The following is a 23,312-nucleotide window of genomic DNA, read 5'->3' as shown; positions in this document are numbered from 1 at the left end:
ATATATATATATACATATATATATATTTATATATTTATATATGCCTTTGTTATTTGAAGCCACTGATATGTTGGAGTTGCTTTTACTAAACTAGTCTATTTAAACTCATGAAAAAATTGATACCTAAAAGAAGACCACTATCATATCAAGACCTAAAGGCTTAATGGATAAAAATAGTGAGAAAATTGTTAAAGGAGACAAAAAAAGATGGTAACTTCTCTTATGTCACAGCAAGGCATTTGGTGAAGATGTCACCTCTTGTAAGTTGGCAATTATTCCATAGAACTAATGAACTTGTATCTTTATGGAAAAATTAGAACATATAATGTTAATTCATTGTGTTGTCTATGTTTAGCAAATCACTAAGGAAAAAAAAAAAAAAAGATGAGCTCAGAACATAATCTGCCTGCTTATAAGTAATTAAAGAGAATAAAGACAGTCCACAAATTCAAGGACTTGCAGCATAAAATATAAAGCAAGAAAAACAAGAAGACCTTCAGGGCATAGTTCATTAGAACTCAGGCTGGAGTAAGGATTCAATCAAAAGTATGACCAGCACACTCATTGTTAAAAGCCCTGAAGTGATTAAGGTGTCTTAGAGTAAGGATTCAGCTGCCTAGTAATTCATTTCAATTAGACACATTGGCTATGAAATTAGAGACAAGGGGTGTTGTTTCCCCACTGAAACCTAATAAGTCTAGGTGCCCATAATTCAGCCTAGAGAGAGAAAGAAGTAATTGGAGAAGAAAACCAAAGAAATGTAGCAAAAGCTAAGAGATACACCCTAAAAAGTACCACTAGAGTAGCTACCAGCATACAGAGTCTACCAGATAAGTAAGGAGCCAACTAAGTTTTTGAGACAAAGACTTACACATGAAATTTTAAAAAGACCCTTGGGCAGAAAGTGGGTTGAAAAAGCTGCTCATCTCTCCTAGGAGAGCATATTTTCCAAGGTACATTTCAGATGCAGCCAAGAAGAATGCTGAAAAAAGAATAACACCCCTAAAGGACAAACCAAAAGAATATAAATTGGAATTCATGAACAGAGGAACCCCTCCAATAGAGCAGAACTATACCTAATCAAAGAACATATCCAATCCTCCAGAAGTGTTTATTCCCATCAGTGTTTGATTACTACCTATAAGCTGTGAAAGGGGCACATAATTTGCCCTTTGATTCATAGATCTCCAGGGCTCTAGCCACACTGATGAAGAATACAGGGCCTCTTTTAGGGTCTGAGACTCTGAGCTGGACACAGCAACTGGATGCCTGTTATGGGGGAATGAATGTGTTCTACACAGAAATACAAGTCTGTATTAGTCAGGGTTCTCCAGAGAAGCAGAACCGATAGGATATGTGTTTGTTTATTATCCTCTTGGACCGTATAAATTTCATCCCTCTCCAATCTTGGTACTCTGCCTGAGGATTGCACTGCCTGTTAGAAGTTGGACTAATGCCTTTGAATCTCATTGGATACCATCTTTTACCCATTCAAACATGATCTCTTTTAAACGAAGAACTTGTTCTGTCAGGAATATTTGCAATTCCAGTCCAAACACAGACTATAGGCAGAATTTCTTCTTGCTCAGAAGAGGTTGGCCTTTGTTCCATTAAGGCTTTCAACTGGTTGAATGAGGCCCACCCACATTATGCAAAATAATCTGTTTTACTCAAAGTCTATTCGTTTAAATGTTACTCTCAACCAAAAATTACCTTCACAGAAACATCCAGAATAATATTTGACCAAATATCTAGATATTGTGGCTCAGTCAAGTTGACACATAAAATTAACTATCACAGAGTTATTTGAGTATTTGGTGACCAGAGGGAGGAGGTGTCCACAATATTTAGCTTTTTCTTTCCCCCTACTGTGTACCATCTTCATATCTCCTTCTCAGACTCGGCTTTTCCTGCCATCCTCTTTCACTCAAAAGTACCCTTGTCACTACCTTGGGCCCACCCAATTTCATTTTCCCACGCTTAAGCACCCATAAAGTTTCATGACACTCATGAAATTAGGTGACTTGCTTTGACTAGTGAAATGCGACCAGATATACATGTCACTGCTGAATGGAGCTTTAACAAGCCAGGACAAGATTTTTGTGCTTTGTTCCTTAGTCTTGGTAATCATAAATGGTCCAGGGAGGATTTGCTACCTCACCTTAGATCCTGGAGAGAAGACAGTGAGAAGCAGAGCCCTTGGCTAACAAGCAATTATTACATGGTATACACGAGAACGAACACTTGTTGTTTGTAAACAATTGAGATGGTTGGGTTATTTGTTCCACAGCATTATCTAGCCTTTCTTGCACTAGAATGAATGTATAACAAGAGAAACATTATCTTAGGAAGAGATGTTAGATGAAATATTTAGAGTATAGAGTTTGGGTTTGGACAAACTGATGTTGAATTTGGAGACAATCCCTTTTGAGCTGTGTGACTCAGGTCAACATTACTCAGTTTCTCTGATGATTGGTTTTTATTGTCTGTAAATCAGAGATAATTATGCATTTTTTGAACTTTTAATATATGGCCGGTATTATTCTAGGCACTGGGGAAATAAAGATGGATAAAATGGATTCTGAAACAAAAATTACATGTCTACTGTCAAAAAGAATGTAACATAAGTGAATTCTTAGTCCACCACCTCAAACACTGTAGTCAATACATTTTCCTGATTTCTTTTGAGTTCTTACTTTAATGTAGAAAGATCTTGACCTTCCCTGTTAACAGTGCTGATACCACCTGCTAACAGGTGGCTTTAAAAAGAAAGTGAAAGTCTAAGTTGTTTTTCCCTTAATCAACATAAATGCCAAGAACCAGTCAGACTGGAGTTTCACTAAAATGCACGTTTGCTTTGGCATTCGGTAAAAATGCCAAATTCATCACAAGTCCCCAGGGGGAAGAGATTACTTTTCAGCAGGCACTGATGCTTACTGGGGAGAATGCCTTCTTTCCTTTTTCCCTATGACTTCCATGTTCTACATTATGTTCTCTCCTCTTAGTTTGTCCTGAGTAAACATGACCCAGATGAGGACATAAATGCATAATTAACAAAAGGAAAAATAAAAATAGACAATAAATGTATGAAAAATATTAATGCTTATTAAGGATGAAGAAAGAAAAATCAAAGTAATAATAGAAGAGCATTGTCATATGCTATAGACTAAATGTTTGTGTCCCCTCAAATTCATATGTTGAAACCTAATCCCCAGTATGATGGTATTTGGAGGTGGGCCCTTGGGAGGTGCTTAAGTCATGAGGGTGGAGCCCTCATAATGGGATCAGAGCCCTTATTAGAGACCCCAGAGATTCCTCTCACCTTCTGCCATGTGAAGACACAGAGAGAAGAAAGCTGTCTCTGGACCACGAAGTGGGGGCTCACCAGACACCCAATCTGCTGGTCCCTTGATCTTGGACTTCCAGCCTCCAGAACCATGAGAAATAAATGTTTGTTGTTTAAGCCACCCAGTCTATGGTACTTTGTTATAGCAGCCCAAATGGACTAATAAATATTGGTAAAATAATAAATATTTTTAAAATACTGAATCACTTTCCTACATTGCTAGATAATTTTTTTTTTCATTTAGATATAGCATGGATGTAAAACACTCAAATTATGTGTGATTGCTACTCCAATATTTTATTTGGGGGAATTGATTCTACTAAAATAGAATCAATCCATAAAAAAGTTATGAGCATGTCCATCCTGGCACTTTCCTAACAATATAACTTTGGATATAATATACTTTTAACACTAGAGTATTAGCTAAATAAATCAAGATAGAAGTCTACAAAGAAATACCACACAAACTTTAAAAAAAATTTATACACATACTAAAAAGAAAAAATATTTACAATAAATAAAAAATTTAAATACATGCATAGAGACAATATTTGCATGCATCCAAGCATCTGTGATAATGAAGGTTATGTTTGGCAAGGGAGTAGCATGAGTGTTCAAGTTCATAAGGGTGTTCTATGTACTCTCTGATATTTCTAAAATGAGTGTGCATTGCTATTTTATAAAGTAAAATTAATAAAAATAAAAAGCAAATTTGGTAAAAGTAAAACCTAGCTTATAGCTGTATTACAGCAGGCACTGACCATTAGAGAATACCATCAAACATCTAGTCCTTACCAAAGGTAAGAAAATGTATATTTGCTGATTGGTGATCAATTTGTGTCACCAATAAAAAACCATAGCTGATTTTTTAAGTTACTAAGAAAAATATTGAGTACACAATGAAATGCTAGGTTCTTCCAAGAGTAGCAAGAATGTAAAATATACATATCAATTCTGTACATGCTGAATTAGAAATGAAAGAATTCCAGCACTTTTCTCTTTGGAATGACTTATTGGATGGATGATTTTCCTAACCTGTTATTAAAATCTCTTCAGGCAGTCAAAAATGGATTAATAGCAAAGGGCATATTGATTAAAATGTAATTTCTATTATTACAACGAAATGATGTCTTTGCCTGCAAGTGGGAAGTACTCAGAGGCATTTTTTTTTTTTTTTTTGACATATTATAGTTCACTTTAGTGTTCCACACAGAACTTGATTTCTGCTGAATTATTGGGAGGACAGGTATGTGTATTAGGCCACTATATAATTATTTTTAAACAGAAGATGTTGTCTTAGAGGGAGGAAAAACTTTTCATCTATTTTTAACACTTTTTCCTAAGGAATCAACGTAAACATTTTTCTTTTTGTAAATTGATCCCAAATATACTTGACTTCAAACATTGTTTAAAAGTTTAAAAGGGAAATGTAGAACAAATATTTTCTTAAAAACATTATAACTCAAGCAATGAAATTAACCAGTTTCTTTTGGTTTCACTGTCTAAATTTTATGGGGTTTTTTTGGTAGCAGTTTTCATGGTTTAAAACAGAAAGGACTTCCAGACAGCATCTAAGTGAGGAGGTATAATCTTTCTTTCAGTATTCACTGTCACATTCACACACACACACACACAATCACCAATGTCTGATAATCTAATCTCAGAAATTAAAATACTAAGATATCATGGACTCCTTGCTATTTTACATATCACATAAAAGAAAAACATGCTGAAAATTAAACTATTTTGTACTATAATAAAATGTGCTTCAGTTTTAGAGTTTGAAAATTGTGCAAAAATGTACATCCTAGAATTAATGACATTTGCTAATTCATTATATGGAAATATGTGGATATCAAAGAGTGTTATTATAACTAAAGCATTCTAACTTTTTAAGCTGTATTAAATATCTGTTTCATTAAATAATAGCTAACATTTATTGAACATTTACTCTGTGGAAAGAAGTTTTTTAAAGATATCTAAAATTAATTGTTATAAAACTATGTAGGAATTTGGAAAAATTCTTGGCCTATGGATGCAAATAATTGTTTATGAGCTAAGATTAAAACTATATAAGAAAATTGAGGTCAATGTACTAAAATTATAATAGTTCTAGGTTAGAGTTATAAACTTCTTTTTTCTCAATTTCTCAAACTTTCTCTAATAGTTCTATAGTTTCTTTTATAATTTCAAAGCAGCAACTAAATTTCAAACACTCAAATGCTGTGGAAATGTTTTGGTGGGTGATTATAAACAGTATTAAATTTACTATCAAGAACTGCCTCTCTCCTTTAAAATAGACATTAAAAAAGTTCAGAATCTAATTTGTTTAATTGAATAAAAAAGCATATTTCTCATTTAAGTTTTTCTCAGATGAAAGAGATCTAATTCTGTTGCTTTTCGACATCTCCTCTTTAAAAATACAAAAAAAAAAATAAGCAAATCATTAAGAAATATTTCTGAACTGTTGAATACCAACAATACTAATATAGTCAAACTTCTTTTTTGATTAATATGGCCTCCCACCAGATTCATCCCTTTGTCAAGGTCCGAAAGAGCTCAGCTACTGGCCCCATTAGTCAATTAACTTGTAACACCTCTAAAAGGAAAAATTAAATTGGTAAAAGTTTGATTTATATATCCTGGCAGATTCAGCATAATTTCAGTGCTATCCATCAACAGAAAAAAAAAAAGAAAAAAAAAAAAAAAAGAAAGATAAAGTACCTGAAAAATGGTACCACCTCCTAATAATTCAATTCCTGAATGTGTTTTGGGTTCAATCTAAATGTTCAGAAGGAAACAACAAACATTGCTAATGCAATATTTTCTCATATTTTCTCAAGACCTCTTTCTGTATTGACACTTAGTTCATGCCTATTATCTAAATACTTATATTTAATTTGTTGCTCACCACTATTAGTGATCACTTTGCAAAGTTGTAGTCAGTATGAGGCTAATTAAAGAATCTCAAAAAGAGACCTTATCCCAGTGTTCTGATAAGAAATAGCTGGCACACTCAGATTAAGATAATTTGAGAAGGGTATACTTTAAAAGAGGCTATTCATAAAGAAGTAACCAGGATGTAGAGAAGCCAGGTGCAGGACTCTGAGCTAGTAAGAAAAAAGGAGTATGACACCCCTAGGTCAGAAGGGTGTGGGAGAGGAAGCAGTGCATGTAGGCAGTATCTATGTATTTCTTGCCTAGAAGGTAGCCTTGAAAGGAATAGACCTTTGGCTGAGGGAGCCAGCCAGCCTTTGATGAACTTGCAGAGAGGGATCCTGGGGAATGAATATCCTGATCTCACTTTTCCTTTCCTATTTTCTCTTGCTGGGGCCTCCCATTGGCTGTAGAGGGACTAGAGCCCATTGTTCTAGCCTGTACAGATCAGCCTCCAAAACAGAGTGGCATAGAGGGAGCAAATAAAGCATATCCACCTGAAAAACTAAATGAAGCCCAAATGAAAGTAATAGAATTGGGGGTCCTTTGGTTCAGTGTCTCTGATGCATCCTCTACAGACCGGGTTGCAGGAATTGGCCAAATGCATATGCCAAATAATTACAGAAGATGCATAGATCACACAGTCATCCAAGTGACTGAATTAGAGACAGAGAGACCTCCCAAAAAGAAGCCTTTGTGGTTCTCCCTGAATTGATACTGATTCTAGATTTTCAAAATGTTACTGCTTTGAATATTATTTAGATTTTGCAGATGCCTCTATGATAAACAACGATCATCTGAGTGAGCATAACACAAGTAATAGAATTCAAACTTAAAATCTGCATGAGGGTCACACTCAAGACTTTTTGCAGGGAGAAAAACAAGTTGAATCCGCCATATTTTCTTAAGTAAGTTATTTCTCTTTATACAAAGTTACAACGAAAGGAGAAACAGATCAGTTAATTAAACAATAAAGTACTTGGCCTGCAAGTCACCAAATAATCACTTTGGATTTGCCTAATCTCTTTCCACTGACCTGTGAGTTCTCCTAATGGCCAGAGCCGGGTGCATGGGGAGAAACTTTAATCCATGGTTTCAGTACATTCAGCCACAGGTCATACTGGACATAGTGTCCCAAAGGAGTCTTAGAAAATCAGACCTGGGGAAAATATTCTCAACCTAGGCTGCAAATTCATGTGAGTTGGAGGAAGAAGTGTATCAAACAGGATAAAAAAATAAGAACATATTTTGGAAAGGCAAAAATGAGTATAGCAGGAAGGCAAGTGTAGAGTAATTCTATTTTTTTTTTAAATTTTAATTACATATTTTATTTAACCCAATAAATTCAAAATAGGATAATTTCAGCATATAATCAATATAAAAGTATTAATGAGACATTTTACTCTCTCTTTTCTGTATTTGGCGTTAGAAACCTGGGGTAAATGTTACACCTCTAGTGCATCTCAGTATAATTACTAAATTCACATCAGATATACTTGATCTGTATTTAGGTTTCAATTTACAACTGCAAGAGGAGATTCATAAACCCAGGTTGTTCCAAGCATACTTAAAAGTTTTCCAATACCTGAATCAAGTATTAGCTTTTTAAACTCAAATTTCTTAAAATTAAAGAAAATTAAAATTCAGTTCCTCGCTTGCCTTGGACACATTCCCAGTGGTGAAGACCATGTGCAGGTTCAGGCCACCAACAACATAGTATCCCATCATGCTTGTAACTGTTTCTCAAATATTCCAAATCTTTGCTCATTTTTGTGTCCTTGATCAGACAACTTTTATTTTAAAGATTCATTGATATCTCCTGCTCCAGTTGTCTTATCTATGAGCCTCTGCTTTCCAAAGGTGTGTGTGTTTTCATCCCTATTGAATTTTTCTCTTTCTGGGACTCCTGTTATGTGGATAGTGACACTTCTACCCTCCATAGTCTTACTTTTCTTTTGCATTTTCCATCTTTATCTTCCTGAGGTCCTCAGAGGTTCTTTTTTATTTTTTTCCCCGTCTACCCTTATTTATTTTTATTTTTAAACATCTTTATTGGAGTATAATTGCTTTGCAATGGTGTGTAAGTTTCTGCTGTATAACAAAGTGAATCAGCCATACATATACATATATCCCCATATCTCCTCCCTCTTGTGTCTCCCTCCCACCTTCCCTATCCCACACCTCTAGGTGGTCACAAAGCACTGAGCTGATCTCCCTGTGCTATGCAGCTGCTTCCCACTAGCTATCTATTTTACGTTTGGTAGTGTATATATGTCCATGCCACTCTCTCACTTTGTCCCAGCTTACCCTTCCCCCTCCTCGTATCCTCAAGTCCATTCTCTAGTAGGTCTGTGTCTTTATTCTCATCTTGCCCCTAGGTTCTTCATGACCATTTTTTTTTGTTTTGTTTTACATTCCATATGTGTGCGTTAGCATACGGTAATTGTTTTTCTCTTTCTGGCTTACTTCACTCTGTATGACAGACTCTAGGTCCATCCACCTCACTACAAATAACTCAGTTTCGTTTATTATTATGGCTGAGTAATATTCCATTGTATATATGTGCCACATCTTCTTTATCCATTCATCTGTTGAAGGACACTTAGGTTGCTTCCATATCCTAGCTATTGTAAATAGAGTTGCAATGAACATTGTGGTACATGACTCTCTTTGAATTATGGTTTTCTCAGGGTATATGCCCAGTAGTGGGATTGCTGGGTCATATGGTAGTTCTATTTTTAGTTTTGTAAGGAACCTCCATATTGTTCTCCATAGTGGCTGTAACAATTTACATTCCCACCAACAGTGCAAGAGGGTTCCCTTTACTCCACACCCTCTCCAGCATTTATTGTTTGTAGATTTTTTGATGATGGCCATTTTGACCAGTGTGAGGTGATACCTCATTGTAGTTTTGATTTGCATTTCTCTAATGATTAGTGATGTTGAGCATCCTTTCATCTGTTTGTTGGCAATCTGTATATCTTCTTTGGAGAAATGTCTATTTAGGTCTTCTGCCCATTTTTGGATTGAGTTGTTTGTTTCTTTGATACTGAGCTGCATGAGCTGCTTGTAAATTTTGGATATTAATCCTTTGTCAGTTGCTTCATTTGCAAATATTTTCTCCCATTCTGAGGGTTGTCTTTTCGTTTTGTTTATGTTTTCCTTTACTGTGCAAAAGCTTTTAATTTCATTAGGACCCATTTCTTTATTTTTGTTTTTATTTCCATTTCTCTAGGAGGTGGATCAACAAGGATCTTGCTGTGATTTATGTCATAAAGTGTTCTGCCCATGTTTTCCTCTAGGAGTTTTATAGTGTCTGGCCTTATATTTAAGTCTTTAATCCATTTTGAGTTTATTTTTGTGTATGGGGTTAGGGAGTGTTCTCATTTCATTCCTTTACATGTAGCTGTCCAGTTTTCCCAGCACCACTTATTGAAGAGGCGGTCTTTTCTCCATTGTATATTCTTGCCTCCTTTATCAAAACGAAGGTGACCCTATGTGTGTGGGTTTATCTCTGGGCTTTCTATCCTGTTCCATTGATCTATATGTCTGTTTTTGTGCCAGTACCATACTGTCTTCATTACTGTAGCTTTGTAGTATAGTCTGAAGTCCGGGAGCCTGATTCCTCCAGCTCCGTTTTTCTTTCTCAGGATTGCTATTGGCTATTCGGGGTCTTTTGTGCTTCCATATAAATTGTGAAACTTTTTGTTTTAGTTCTGTGAAAAATGCCTTTGGTAGTTTCATAGGGATTGCATTGAATCTGTAGATTGCTCTGTGTAGTAGAGTCATTTTTACAGTGTTGATTCTTCCAATCCAAGAACATGGTATATCTCTCCATCTGTTTGTATCATCTTTAATTTCTTTCATCAGTGCCTTATAGTTTTCTGCATACAGTTCTTTTGTCTCCTTCGGTAGGTTTGTTCCTAGGTATTTTATTCTTTTTGTTGCAAAGGTAAATGGGAGTGTTTCCTTAATTTCTCTTTCAGATTTTTCATCATTAGTGCATAGGGATGCAAGAGACTTCTGTGCATTAATTTTGTATCCTGCTACTTTACCAAATTCATTGATTAGCTCTAGTAGTTTTCTGGTAGCATGTTTAGGATTCTCTATGTATAGTATCATGTCATCTGCAAACAGTGACAGATTTACTTCTTTTATTTTTAAAGGGAGAGCTAATTTATTTATTTATTTATTTATTTATTCATTTATTTTTATAACGAATACTTTTTAATTTATTTATTTTTATATATTTATTTTTGGTTGTGTTGGGTCTTCGTTTCTGTGCGAGGGCTTTCTCTAGTTGCGGCGAGCGGGGGCCACTCCTCATTGCGGTGCGTGGACCTCTCACTGTCGGGCCTCTCTTGTTGCGGAGCACAGGCTCCAGATGCGCAGGCTCAGTAGTTGTGGCTCACGGGCCTAGTTGCTCCGCGGCATGTGGGATCCTCCCAGACCAGGGCTCCATCCCGCGTCCCCTGCATTAGCAGGCAGATTCTCAGCCACTGCGCCACCAGGGAAGCCCTGTGACAGATTTACTTCCTATTTTCCAATTTGGATTCCTTTTATTTCTTTCTCGTCTCTGATTGCTGTGGTTAAAACTTCCAAAACTGTGTTGAATAATAGTGGTGAGAGTGCACAACCTTGTCTTGTTCCTGATCTTAGAGGTAATGGTTTCAGTTTTTCACCATTGAGAATGATGTTGGCTGTGTAGAATCCTTGCATTCCTGGGATAAACCCCACTTGATCATGGTGTATGATCCTTTTAATGTGCTGTTGGATTCTGTTTGCTAGTATTTTGTTGAGGATTTTTGCATCTATATTCATCAGTGATATTGGCCTGTAGTTTTCTTTCTTTGTGACATCTTTGTCTGGTTTTGGTATCAGGGTGATGGTGGCCTCGTAGAATGAGTTTGGGAGTGTTTAGAGTAAATCTTAAGTCTCTGTTGGCTCCTGAAACAGTTTCTAAGAGATTTTCTATTTTCTCTTGTGTGCATTTATTGGGTGCATTTAAAGAACCTCGAAGAGAATTTTATTTTCTTGGAAATAATTAAACAATGGTTATTCTTTTATCAAATGGTTACAAGCAATGTTTTTGTGTGTACGTATGTACGTGTACATATAATATACGTATGGATAAATATTTATAATTGTTGAAATAAAGTGATCATAAATACAAAACACATATATCATGATTCATTCAGCATAGGGTTTTAAAAAAATTATTACTTTAATGATTTGAAATGGTTTATAAAAGGCTATCCAATTATATTTTCACATTTTTATTTTAGGAGCAAAATATTTCATCAAAGGTAATACTAATGTGGTCAGAGCAATGTTAGAGGACCCTTCAATATTTAAAGGTATGAATTCAACTCACTAGTAAATACTGACTAGTAAACACTTTGTTAAGAGTTGTGGGGGCTAAGGAAATACCAGGTTAATTTTCCTGAGCTCTAGGGGCTGAGGCGTTGATGAAGCGATGAGGCATACACACAGTTAATGGTAATTAAGATAGATTATGATATAGCATATAAGAGGAGTATTTGAAACATGGTCCCGTACTGAATAACAGAGAAAGGAGCTATTTTGGTTAGTTATTTGGTAAGATTAATTTAAGCAGTGCTTGAAGCAAAATTTTAACACTCAGGTGGAGAGTGGGAAGTGAAAGGGTAGCTAAATTAACTCATTTAATCATTGAGCCCCTACCATTTTAGATATTGTGCTAGGTACTGGTAATACACTGTACTACAAAAATAAAAATAGCCCCTTCTTTTCTTGAATTTAACATGAATTGGCAAAGAACACTGACTGTTCTACAGAGACTTTGAATGGGTAAAAGTGGCTAAGTGGGGGGAAAAATAAGATAATAGTGAGATGAAGGAGGCTTGTTTTGTTTTGATTTTGGTTGGTTGAATTTGTTCCAAGATAAGGGACCTAAAAGCATGATGGTTTTTTTTGCCTGTGTGGAAAGAATCAGAAAAATGGAGAAATGCAAATCAGGAAGGAATAGCTGATTTAATAAAGTTGATAAAGAAATGTAAAATGTTAGGATTAAAATCTAATATGTATAAAAATTTATTTTGGGAAACAGGAAATAGACTATAGATAGATACAGAGATATTTTAAGGTCTAAAGAAGAAAAATTCAGTGATGTTCATAACAGATAGCCTCATCTTTTCTAGAAAGCAAGAGGCTGTTTTATTTCAAACTGAGACAATCTGGGGAAGATTTGAGCCCCAAAAGTACAGAGATTTTGAACAACCATAAGTTTGCAGCAACAAGGATGGACCTGGATATCATCAAACTAAGTGAAGCAAGTCATACAGAGAAAGACAAATATCATATGATATTACTTATATGCAGAATCTAAAAAAATGATACAAACAAGCCTACTTACAAAACAAAACAGACTCACATACTTAGAGAATGAACTTATGGTTACCGGGAGAAGAGTCGGGAGGGGGGAGGGATAGGTTGGGATTTGGGATTGACGTGTACACACGGCTATATTTAAAATAAGATAACCAACAAGGATCTACTGTATAGCACAGGGAACTCTGCTCAATACTCTGTCATAACCTAAATGGGAAAAGAATTTGAAAAAGAATAGATACATGTATACGTATAACTGAATCACTCAGCTGTACACCTGAAACTAACACAGCATTAATCAACTATACTCCAATATAAAATAAAATTTTTTTTAAAAAGTAAAAAACAGTCAAAATGTCCATAAACTGATGAATTGATTGACAAATGTGGATTATTTATACAATGGAATGTTATTTGGCAATAAAAACAATGAATAACCGATATATGCTAAAACATGGATGAACCTTGAAAATGTTTAGCTAAGTGAGAGACGCTAATTACAAAAGACCACATACTGTATGATTCCAATATTATCTGGATACTTCTATTCTGAAGTATCAAGAATCAATGGAAACAAAATACATTGGTGGTCGCCCAGGGCTGTGGGCAAGTGTCAACATAGAGTTGGGATGGGGGAATAACTAATAGGTACATGGTTTATTTTTGGGGTAATGAAAATGTTCTAAATTTAGATTGTGGTGATGGTTGCAAAAGTATAAATATACTATAAACCATTGAATGGTACAATTTAAATGTGTGAAGTGTATGGTTTAAGAATTATACCACTATAAAATTGTTAAAAATGATCAATAACTTTTGCCCTTTAAACATCTGTCTTGTATGAAAAACAAATGTGTAAAGCAAACAAATTTATAATGTGGTGAGTGCAATAAAGTGAAGGTATTTCAAAAAAAAAGCCACTAGGATATATGGACTGCTTCCCACCCAGGCAGCCAGGTAATTGCACCTCACAGCCACTGGTGTGTGATGGTCCCATGAGACCAGAAGGAAATACAGCAGGAGACCATATCGGAAGGGGAGAAAGCTGTCCATTTGGGAAGAATTCTGAGGAGGAAGCATGTGATATAGGCCTAAGCCAATCAATACATTGCATCTCCACGGTCACAGTAATTGGCTTAGAAGTGTGCATGTGACCCACTCAGAGCCAATGAGACATAATGACACCTGGAAATGCTGTAAGAGAGAAGGCATGATTCTCTCCTGACTGGATTTGGAGCTGAGGAGATACAGAGTCTGGAGATACTGTCTCCTCCTAGCCAGAGTAAGGGAAAACCTGGAGCTGACTGGGGCCACCTTGGAGCTCCTGACATCTTAACTATCTCAGTGGAAGAACCTCAAGACGGAGGGAAATTGAGTCCTGATGACATTGTTTGAGCCCGGAATCCAGCCATGCCTGAAGTCAATGAGAGTCCTGGGTTTTCAGCAAGGCAATGAGTTCCCCTTGTGCCCATTAGAACTGCACTCCTATGTCTCCTGGGGTGGGAGACATGACACAGGTGTTCCCTGAGCAAGTTCTGACATCTGATATACTTAGGATTCCTGATATGGAGGTGGATCTGAGATAAACCCAGTTGGCCAAGGCAAGCTGCTCAGGCTCAAAAGGTCACCAGAAGTTGTCTTACAAACATCCAGACCATTCTGAATCTTGGTGACCATTCTTGACCCCAGAGTGGGAACAAACAACTTCAAGTTATGAATTTGAACTCTAAGATCAACACCAAAATACCAGCATTTCTATTGCATATCACCTGTAGAAAACAGCACACCTTGAGAAGCATCTCCTTAAAACTAAAGTTGAAACTTCAACTTAAGATTTAGAAGAGCTTCCAGCTGGAGAAGGATAATAAATAATTGCATTATTCCCACAATTACTAATTTAAACGTGTAAAGTGTCACTGATTTTCCCTTTAACAGAATGGGGCAAAAATATATAAAACATATTCAAAAGACAAAAAAAAAAAAAAAGGGATGAACGTTTTAAGTGGCCAAATTCCACTCAGGAACAGGCAGGGGCAGGCAGCCTAGAAACGTGGACCAGCTATGTTATATCAGCAAACAAGCATGATCTTTGTCTGCATGGAGCAATTGATCTAGTGAAAGGTACATAAAATAACCAAATAATTACACAAATAAATACTAACTTGACAATTGGCAAGGTAAGTATGGCAGGACATAAAGTTGATAGAGAATAAGAGGATTAGGGAGAACTGTCCAGTTGGCTGACGTTGTATTCAGGAAGGCAAATAAAACTAAATGTGGTGTCTGAGGGACCAGAATGACAGAGAAAGCTAAAAGGAGGGTAAAGAATGGGTTCAGTAGGAATCTGGGAGCGGAAGAAGTGGGGAATATATGCAGCTGTGGTCAGAAAGCAAGCTTTCAAAGTTTTACTAGAAGCAGAGCAGTTATCAGAGACAGTAATTCCCGCTAAAAATGGAATGTGTATCCTTAGAGGAGAAATCAAGCCTTTGTCACAGGTGCACACACAAACCCCCTTCTCACCAGTGAGAGCTTGCCCATGCCAAGGATCCAGCAATTAGCCATATTAATTCACAAACAGTCTATATACTCCAAAGCACTTTAAGTCATATACAAGACAATTTTTCTTTTTCCTTTTTGTAAAAACGCTGTTAATATTGTACTCACATACATTCAGTGTGTCAGACGTTCTGGTCTGTTTGGTCCCACTCTCCCTGGGTGATCTTGCAGCCTCACAATACAGAGAACCATTTCTAGGAAAGAGATAAAATTAAAACACATTACATTTAAGGAAGTTAGAAAAGAGCCCAAGCAAAATTATTTGAAATTAAAATCTGCCTAATGGAGTAACCTACAGGGAACAATTTATATTTCCATATATTTTTCCAAGGGTACATTCATTTTACACTATGTCGTCATTGAGGCTTTTCCCAGAATATAAAGGCTTTTTAAAAAATTATATTAATTATAATATTTGGTTCTGGATAAATATCTCACTTTATCAAGCTTTTCTTTCTACTGGACTGTTGAGCAAGATTTTCCATAAAGGCAAAAAAGTATATCTACTGCTATTTTACCCCCATTTTACTTTGCATACTCTATTTCAGTCAAATGAATTTATTCTTCATCCCTGTACATATTCTGTCTTCTCGTACCTCTATGGCATTTCTCGTGCCATCTTATCTGCCTGAAATGTCATTAATCTTTTGTCCATTCCCATTTCCGACCCAACAAACTTATAGTCATTCTTTAATGCCCAGCTCAAATGTGACCTTTATTCCCTCCTGAAGCTGCCTATCAAAATTAATTTCTACTTCATCTATCTATATATATATAGTCCCACAGACTGTTGATGGTCATGCATTATGAGACTTATAACCTATGTTCCAAATTCTGTCTCCCTGCCTTTGAGCTTTAAAGGCAGAGAATGTTTTTATCTGTGAGTGTTTTCGCTGTTGCTGTATTATTTTTGTTGTATTATTTTTCTTTAATCACCACCTTCCCTGTGCACACAATGGACATTCAAATATAAGGAATAATTGTTCCTTACTCTATCTTGGTGTAAATCAGACATTAGTAATGCTGTAGTCAAGGCCTTACACTATGCCAATCTGATACTTCTTTTCAATTAAAATACTTTTTTTACTTGGCTTCCAAAACATCATTCTCTCCAGTTTTCCTTCTTCAATGGATTACACTTTTTTTGTCTCCTCTGAGGTTTTCTCCTCATTTCCCCAGCTTTGTAATAATACAATACACCATGGCTCACATCTTGAACATCTCTTATTTTCTATTAGACTAACCAGATCCAATCCAGGCTTAAACTTTTAAAGATCATCCTTACATCTGGGACTGTCAAATTTCTATTTTAGTGCCTAACTCTGCATGAGTGCCATACTTATAAGCAACTGTCTACTTGCTAGACCCACTTTGAGTTCTAATAGGCAATTTAAAATGAGCATATACTGAGCTTGCTGTCATCACCAATTTGCTCATCCTACAGTTTCTTCTCAGAAAAACAACTTCATCCTTCCATTTTCTCATTCCAAAAAATCTTGAATCCACTCTTTCTCCCATACTCCATAGCAAGTGTATTAACAAATGTCATTGGTGCTAACTTCAAAACATACCCAAAATGTGTCTAAACTATGACTGCTTTTCTCCATCTTCACTTCTAATATGCTGGTCCAAGCCACTATAAGTTCTGTTAAGTTTTATTCCAATGGAGACCTACTTTACTCCATTCCTTCCTTTTGTCTATTGTCAAAATAGCAGCTAGAATGATTCTATTAACAGGTAAATCAGATTATGTCTTTTCTGTGCTCAAAAGCTTCCAGTAGCTTCCATCTCATTCTAATAAAAGCCCAAATCTCTAAAAAGGGTTGGTGAGATCCTACACAAGTTAAGCCCATGTTAGCTCACAGACCTCTCTTCCTTTTTTTTTTTTTCTTAATTGAAGTATAGTTGATTTACAGTGATTCAGGTGTACAGCAAAGTGATTCAGTTATACATGAATCACTTATATATATATTCCTTTTCAGATTTCAGATTTATATATATTCCTTTTCAGATTTCAGATTTACTTGAAGGAGTTTATTCTTTTGACATGAGAGAACCTAGGTTCTAGTTCCTGTCCTACTGCGTTTTGGTTACGTAACTTCATTCTAACTGAGTCTCAGATCCTTAGCTATGAAACTAGTGTAGTAACATCTTCCCAATTGCTTTCCCAAGGGAGCTGAGGTAATAAAATGGGACAATCAGTAAAAATATTTGAGTATCAAAAGGTATTAAGCAAGATGTGATAACTTGAATATACAACATAGTTGAGCCTTACCTCAATCCTGATACAATTGTGTATTGTTACGCTTTACACATACAGCTTAGTTTCAGTGATTTACGGAGATCTGACTTGGTTCAAAAAGTCAATTTTTGCTGAACTCCGTACGAAAGGTGGATCTTCAGACTCTAAAGTAGGCCATTTTATACCACAATAATTTTTATTAACACTTAAAAATAAGTAATTTATATTTGCCTGAATTATAGAGCCAGAAAAATACATCTGGTATATATAATATCTAACAGTTTTGGGGACTCACTGTACACAGAGTACTACCCTAAATGACTACCTGTACTATTTTATTTAATTCTTAAATAATGCGGCATGGTTGAGGCTGTAAACATCTCCATTTAAAAATGGAAAAACAGGAGGAGAAGATGGCGGAAGAGTAAGACGCGGAGATCACCTTCCTCCCCACAGATACATCAGAAATACATCTACGTGTGGAACAACCTCACAGAACACCTACTGACGCTGGCAGAAGACCTCAGACCTCCCAAAAGGCAAGAAACTCCCCACGTACCTGGGTACGGACGGACCTGCACCAGTGGGAGGGAGCTGTGAAGGAGGAAAGGTTTCCACAAACTAGGAAGCCCCTTCGCAGGCGGAGACTGTGGGTGGCGGAGGGGGGGAGCTTTGGAGCCATGGAGGAGAGCGTAGCAACAAGGGTGCAGAGAGCAAAGCGGAGAGATTCCCGCACGGACGCTCGGCGCCGACCAGCACTCACCAGCCCGAGAGGATTGTCTGCACACCCGCTGGGACGGGCGGGGCTGGGAGCTGAGGCTCTGGCTTCGGAGGTCGGATCCCAGGGAGAGGACTGGGGTTGGCGGCGTGAACAGAGCCTGAAGGGGTTAGTGCACCACAGCTAGCTGGGAGGGAGTCTGGGAAAAAGTCTGCAGCTGCCGAACAGGAAAGAGACTTTTTCTTGCCTCTTTGTTTCCTGGTGCGCGAGGAGAGGGGATTCAGAGCGTCGCCTATACGAGCTCCAGAGACGGGTGCGAGCCACGGCTATCAGCGTGGCCCCCAGAGACGGGCATGAGACGCTAAGGCTGTTGCTGCCACCACCAAGAAGCCTGTGGGCGAGCACAGGTGACTGTCCACACCTCCCCTCCCGGGAGCCTGTGCAGCCCGCCACTGCCAGGCTCCCGTGATCCAGGGACAACTTCCCCGGGAGAATGCACGGCGCGCCTCACGCAGGTGCTACGTCACGCTGGCCTCTGCCGCCGCAGGCTCGCCCCGCCTCCATACCCCTCCCTCTCCCCGGCCTGAGTGAGCCAGAGCCCCCGAAGCAGCTGCTCCTTTAACCCCGTCCTGTCTGAGCGAAGAACAGACGCCCTCAGGTGACCTACACGCAGAGGTGGGTCCAAATCCAAAGCTAAAACCCGGGAGCTGTGCAAACAAAGAAGAGAAAGGGAAATTTCTCCCAGCAGCCTCAGGAGCAGCGGATTAAATCTCCACAAACAACTTGATGTACCTGCATCTGTGGAATACCTGAATACACAACGAATCATCCCAAATTGAGGAGGTGGACTTTGGGAGCAAGATATATTAGTTTTTCCCCTTTTCCTCTTTTTGTGAGTGTGTATGCTTCTGTGTGACATTTTGTCTATATAGCTTTGCTTTCACCATTTGTCCTAGGGTTCGGTCCGTTCATTTTTTTTTTTTTTTTTTACTTAAAAATTTTTCTTTCTTAATAAGTATTTTTTATTTTAATTATTTTATTTTATCTTACTTTATTTTATTTTATCCTCTTTTTGTTCTTTCTATTTTTTCCCCCTTTTATTCTGAGCCGTGTGGATGAAAGGCTCTTGGTGCTCCAGCCAGGCATCAGGGCTGTGCCTCTGAGGTGGGAGAGCCAACTTCAGGACACTGCTCCACAAGAGACCTCCCAGCTCCACGTAATACCAAACGACGAAAATCTCCCAGAGATCTCCATCTCAACACCAAGACCCAGCTTCACTCAACGACCAGCAAGCTACAGTGCTGGACACCCTATGCCAAACAACTAGCAAGACAGGAACATAGCCCATCCATTAGCAGAGAGGCTGCCTAAAATCATAATAAGGCCACAGACACCCCAAAATACACCACCAGACGTGGACCTGCCCATCAGAAAGACAAGATCCAGCCTCATTCACCAGAACACAGGCACTAGTCCCCTCTACCAGGAAGCCTACACAGCCCACTGAACCAACCTTAGCCACTGGGGACAGATACCAAAAACAACAGGAACTACGAACCTGCAGCCTGTGAAAAGGAGACTCCAAACACGGTAAGATAAGCAAAATGAGAAGACAGAAAAACACACAGCAGATGAAGGAGCAAGGTAAAAACCCACCAGACCTAACAAATGAAGAGGAAATAGGTAGTCTACCTGAAAAAGACTTCAGAATAATGATAGTAAAGATGATGCAAAATCTTGGAAATAGAATAGACAAAATGCAAGAAACATTTAACAAGGACTTAGAAGAACTAAAGAGGAACAAAGCAACGATGAAAAACACAATAAATGAAATTAAAAATACTCTAGAAGGGATCAATAGCAGAATAACTGAGGCAGGAAAACGGATAAGTGACCTGGAAGATAAAATGGTGGAAATAACTACTGCAGAGCAGAATAAAGAAAAAAGAATGAAAAGAACTGAGGACAGCCTCAGAGACCTCTGGGACAACATTAAATGCACCAACATTCGAATTATAGGGGTCCCAGAAGAAGAAGAGAAAAAGAAGGGGACTGAGAAAATATTTGAAGAGATTATAGTTGAAAACTTCCCTAATATGGGAAAGGAAATAGTTAATCAAGTCCTGGAAGCACAGAGAGTCCCATACAGGATAAATCCAAGGAGAAACAGCCAAGACACATATTAATCAAACTATCAAAAATTAAATATAAAGAAAACATATTAAAAGCAGCAAGGGAAAAACAACAAATAACATACAAGGGAATCCCCATAAGGTTAACAGCTGATCTTTCAGCAGAAACTCTGCAAGCCAGAAGGGAGTGGCAGAACATATTTAAAGTGATGAAGGAGGAAAACCTACAACCAAGATTATTCTACCCAGCAAGGATCTCATTCAGATTTGATGGAGAAATTAAAACCTTTACAGACAAGCAAAAGCTGAGAGAGTTCAGCACCACCAAGCCAGCTTTACAACAAATGCTAAAGGAACTTCTATAGGCAAGAAACACAAGAGAAGGAAAACACCTACAATAACAAACCCAAAACATTTAAGAAAATGGGAACAGGAACATACATATCGATAATTACCTTAAATGTAAATGGATTAAATGCTCCCACCAAAAGACAAAGACTGGCTGAATGGATACAAAAACAAGACCCGTAAATATGCTGTCTACAAGAGACCCACTTCAGACCTAGGGACACATACACACTGAAAGTGAGGGGATGGAAAAAGATATTCCATGCAAATGGAAATCAAAAGAAAGCTGGAGTAGCAATTCTCATATCAGACAAAATAGACTTTAAAATAAAGACTATTACAAGAGACAAAGAAGTACACTATATAATGATCAAGGGATCAATTCAAGAAGAAGATATAACAATTGTAAATATTTATGCACCCACCATAGGAGCACCTCAATACATAAGGCAAATACTAACAGCCATGAAAGGGGAAATAGACAGTAACACAATCATAGTAGGGGACTTTAACACCCCACTTTCACCAATGGACAGATCATCCAATGAAAATAAATAAGGAAACACAAGCTTTAAATGATACCTTAAACAAGATGGACTTAATTGATATTTATAGGACATTCCACCCTAAAACAGCAGAATACACATTTTTCTCAAGTGCTCATGGAACATTCTCCAGGATAGATCATATCATGGGTCACAAATCAAGCCTTGGTAAATTTAAGAAAATTGAAATCGTATCAAGTATCTTTTCCGACCACAAAGCTATGAGACTAGATATCAATTACAGGAAAAGATCTGTAAAAAATACAAACACATGGAGGCTACACAATACACTACTTAATAACGAAGTGATCACTGAAGAAATCAAAGGGGAAATAAAAAAATACCTAGAAACAAATGACAATGGAGACACGATGACCCAAAACCTATGGGATGCAGCAAAAGCAGTTCTAAGACGGAAGTTTATAGCAATACAAGCCTACCTCAAGAAACAGGAAACATCTCGAATAAAAAACCTAAACTTGCACCTAAAGCAATTAGAGAAAGAAGAACAAAAAAACCCCAAAGCCAGCAGAAGGAAAGAAATCATAAAGATCAGATCAGAAATAAATGAAAAAGAAATGAAGGAAACAATAGCAAAGATCAATAAAACTAAAAGATGGTTCTTTGAGAAGATAAACAAAATTGATAAACCATTAGCCAGACTCATCAAGAAAAAAAGGGAGAAGACTCAAATCAATAGAATTAGAAATGAAAAAGGAGAAGTAACAACTGACACTGCAGAAATACAAACGATCATGAGAGATTACTACAAGCAACTCTATGCCAATAAAATGGACAACCTGGAAGAAATGGACAAATTCTTAGAAATGCACAACCTGCCAAGACTGAACCAGAAAGAAATAGAAAATATGAACAGACCAATCACAAGCACTGAAATTGAAACTGTGATTAAAAATCTTCCAACAAACAAAAGCCCAGGACCAGATGAGTTCACAGGCAAATTCTATCAAACATTTAGAGAAGAGCTAACACCTATACTTCTCAGACTCTTCCAAAATATTGCAGAGGGGGGAACACTCCTCAACTCATTCTACGAGGCCACCATCACCTTGACACCAAAACCGGACAAAGATGTCACAAAGAAAGAAAACTACAGGCCAATATCACTGATGAACATAGATGCAAAAATCCTCGACAAAATACTAGCAAACAGAATCCAACAGCACATTAAAAGGATCATACACCATGATCAAGTGGGGTTCATTCCAGGAATGCAAGGATTCTTCAATATATGCAAATCAATCAACGTGATACATCATATTAACAAATTGAAGGAGAAAAACCATATGATCATCTCAATAGATGCAGAGAAAGCTTTCGACAAAATTCAACACCCATTTATGATAAAAGCCCTGCAGAAAGTAGGCATAGAGGGAACTATCCTCAACATAATAAAGGCCATATAAGACAAACCCACAGCCAACATTGTCCTCAATGGTGAAAAACTGAAACCGTTTCCACTAAGATCAGGAAGGTTGCCCACTCTCACCACTATTATTCAACATACTTTTGGAAGTTTCAGCCACAGGAGTCAGAGAAGAAAAAGAAATAAAAGGAATCCAAATTGGAAAAGAAGAAGTAAAGCTGTCACTGTTTGCAGATGACATGATACCATACATAGAGAATCCTAAACATGCTACCAGAAAACTACTAGAGCTAATCAATGAATTTGGTAAAGCAGCAGGATACAAAATTAATGCACAGAAATCTCTTGCATTCTTATATACTAATGATGAAAAATCTGAAAGTGAAATTAAGAAAACACTCCCATTTACCATTACAACAAAAAGAATAAAATATCTAGGAATAAACCTACCTAAGTAGACAAAAGACCTGTATGCAGAAAATTATAAGACACTGATGAAAGAAATTAAAGAGGATACAAATAGATGGAGAGATATACCATGTTCTTGGATTGGAAGAATCAACATTGTGAAAATGACTCTACTACCCAAAGCAATCTACAGATTCAATGCAATCCCTATCAAACTACCACTGGCGTTTTTCACAGACATAGAACAAAAAACTTCACAATTTGTATGGAAACACAAAAGACCCCGAATAGCCAAAGCAATCTTGAGAACGAAAAATGGAGCTG

General features: G+C 37.2%; 1 protein-coding gene across 10 annotated transcripts in view; it reads right to left on the bottom strand.

The window, feature by feature from the left end:
* The window catches only part of LRRC4C (leucine rich repeat containing 4C), a 1,238,963-nt gene that overhangs the window by 704,831 nt on the left and 510,820 nt on the right, over nucleotides 1-23,312 (bottom strand). For 9 of the 10 annotated variants that reach the window (XM_082343760.1, XM_082343756.1, XM_082343745.1 and 6 more), the window contains exon 3: nucleotides 15,321-15,402. The gene's annotated coding sequence lies outside the window, so the exon portion shown is untranslated. Of the gene's footprint in view, nucleotides 1-15,316; nucleotides 15,403-23,312 lie in introns of all 10 variants that reach the window. The other variant, XM_082343757.1, reaches the window with a different exon arrangement.

This window comes from Balaenoptera borealis (assembly GCF_965194805.1).
Source record: "Balaenoptera borealis genome assembly, chromosome: 11".
NCBI lineage: Eukaryota > Metazoa > Chordata > Mammalia > Artiodactyla > Balaenopteridae > Balaenoptera > Balaenoptera borealis.
This window is presented reverse-complemented; position numbering and strand designations above follow the sequence as displayed.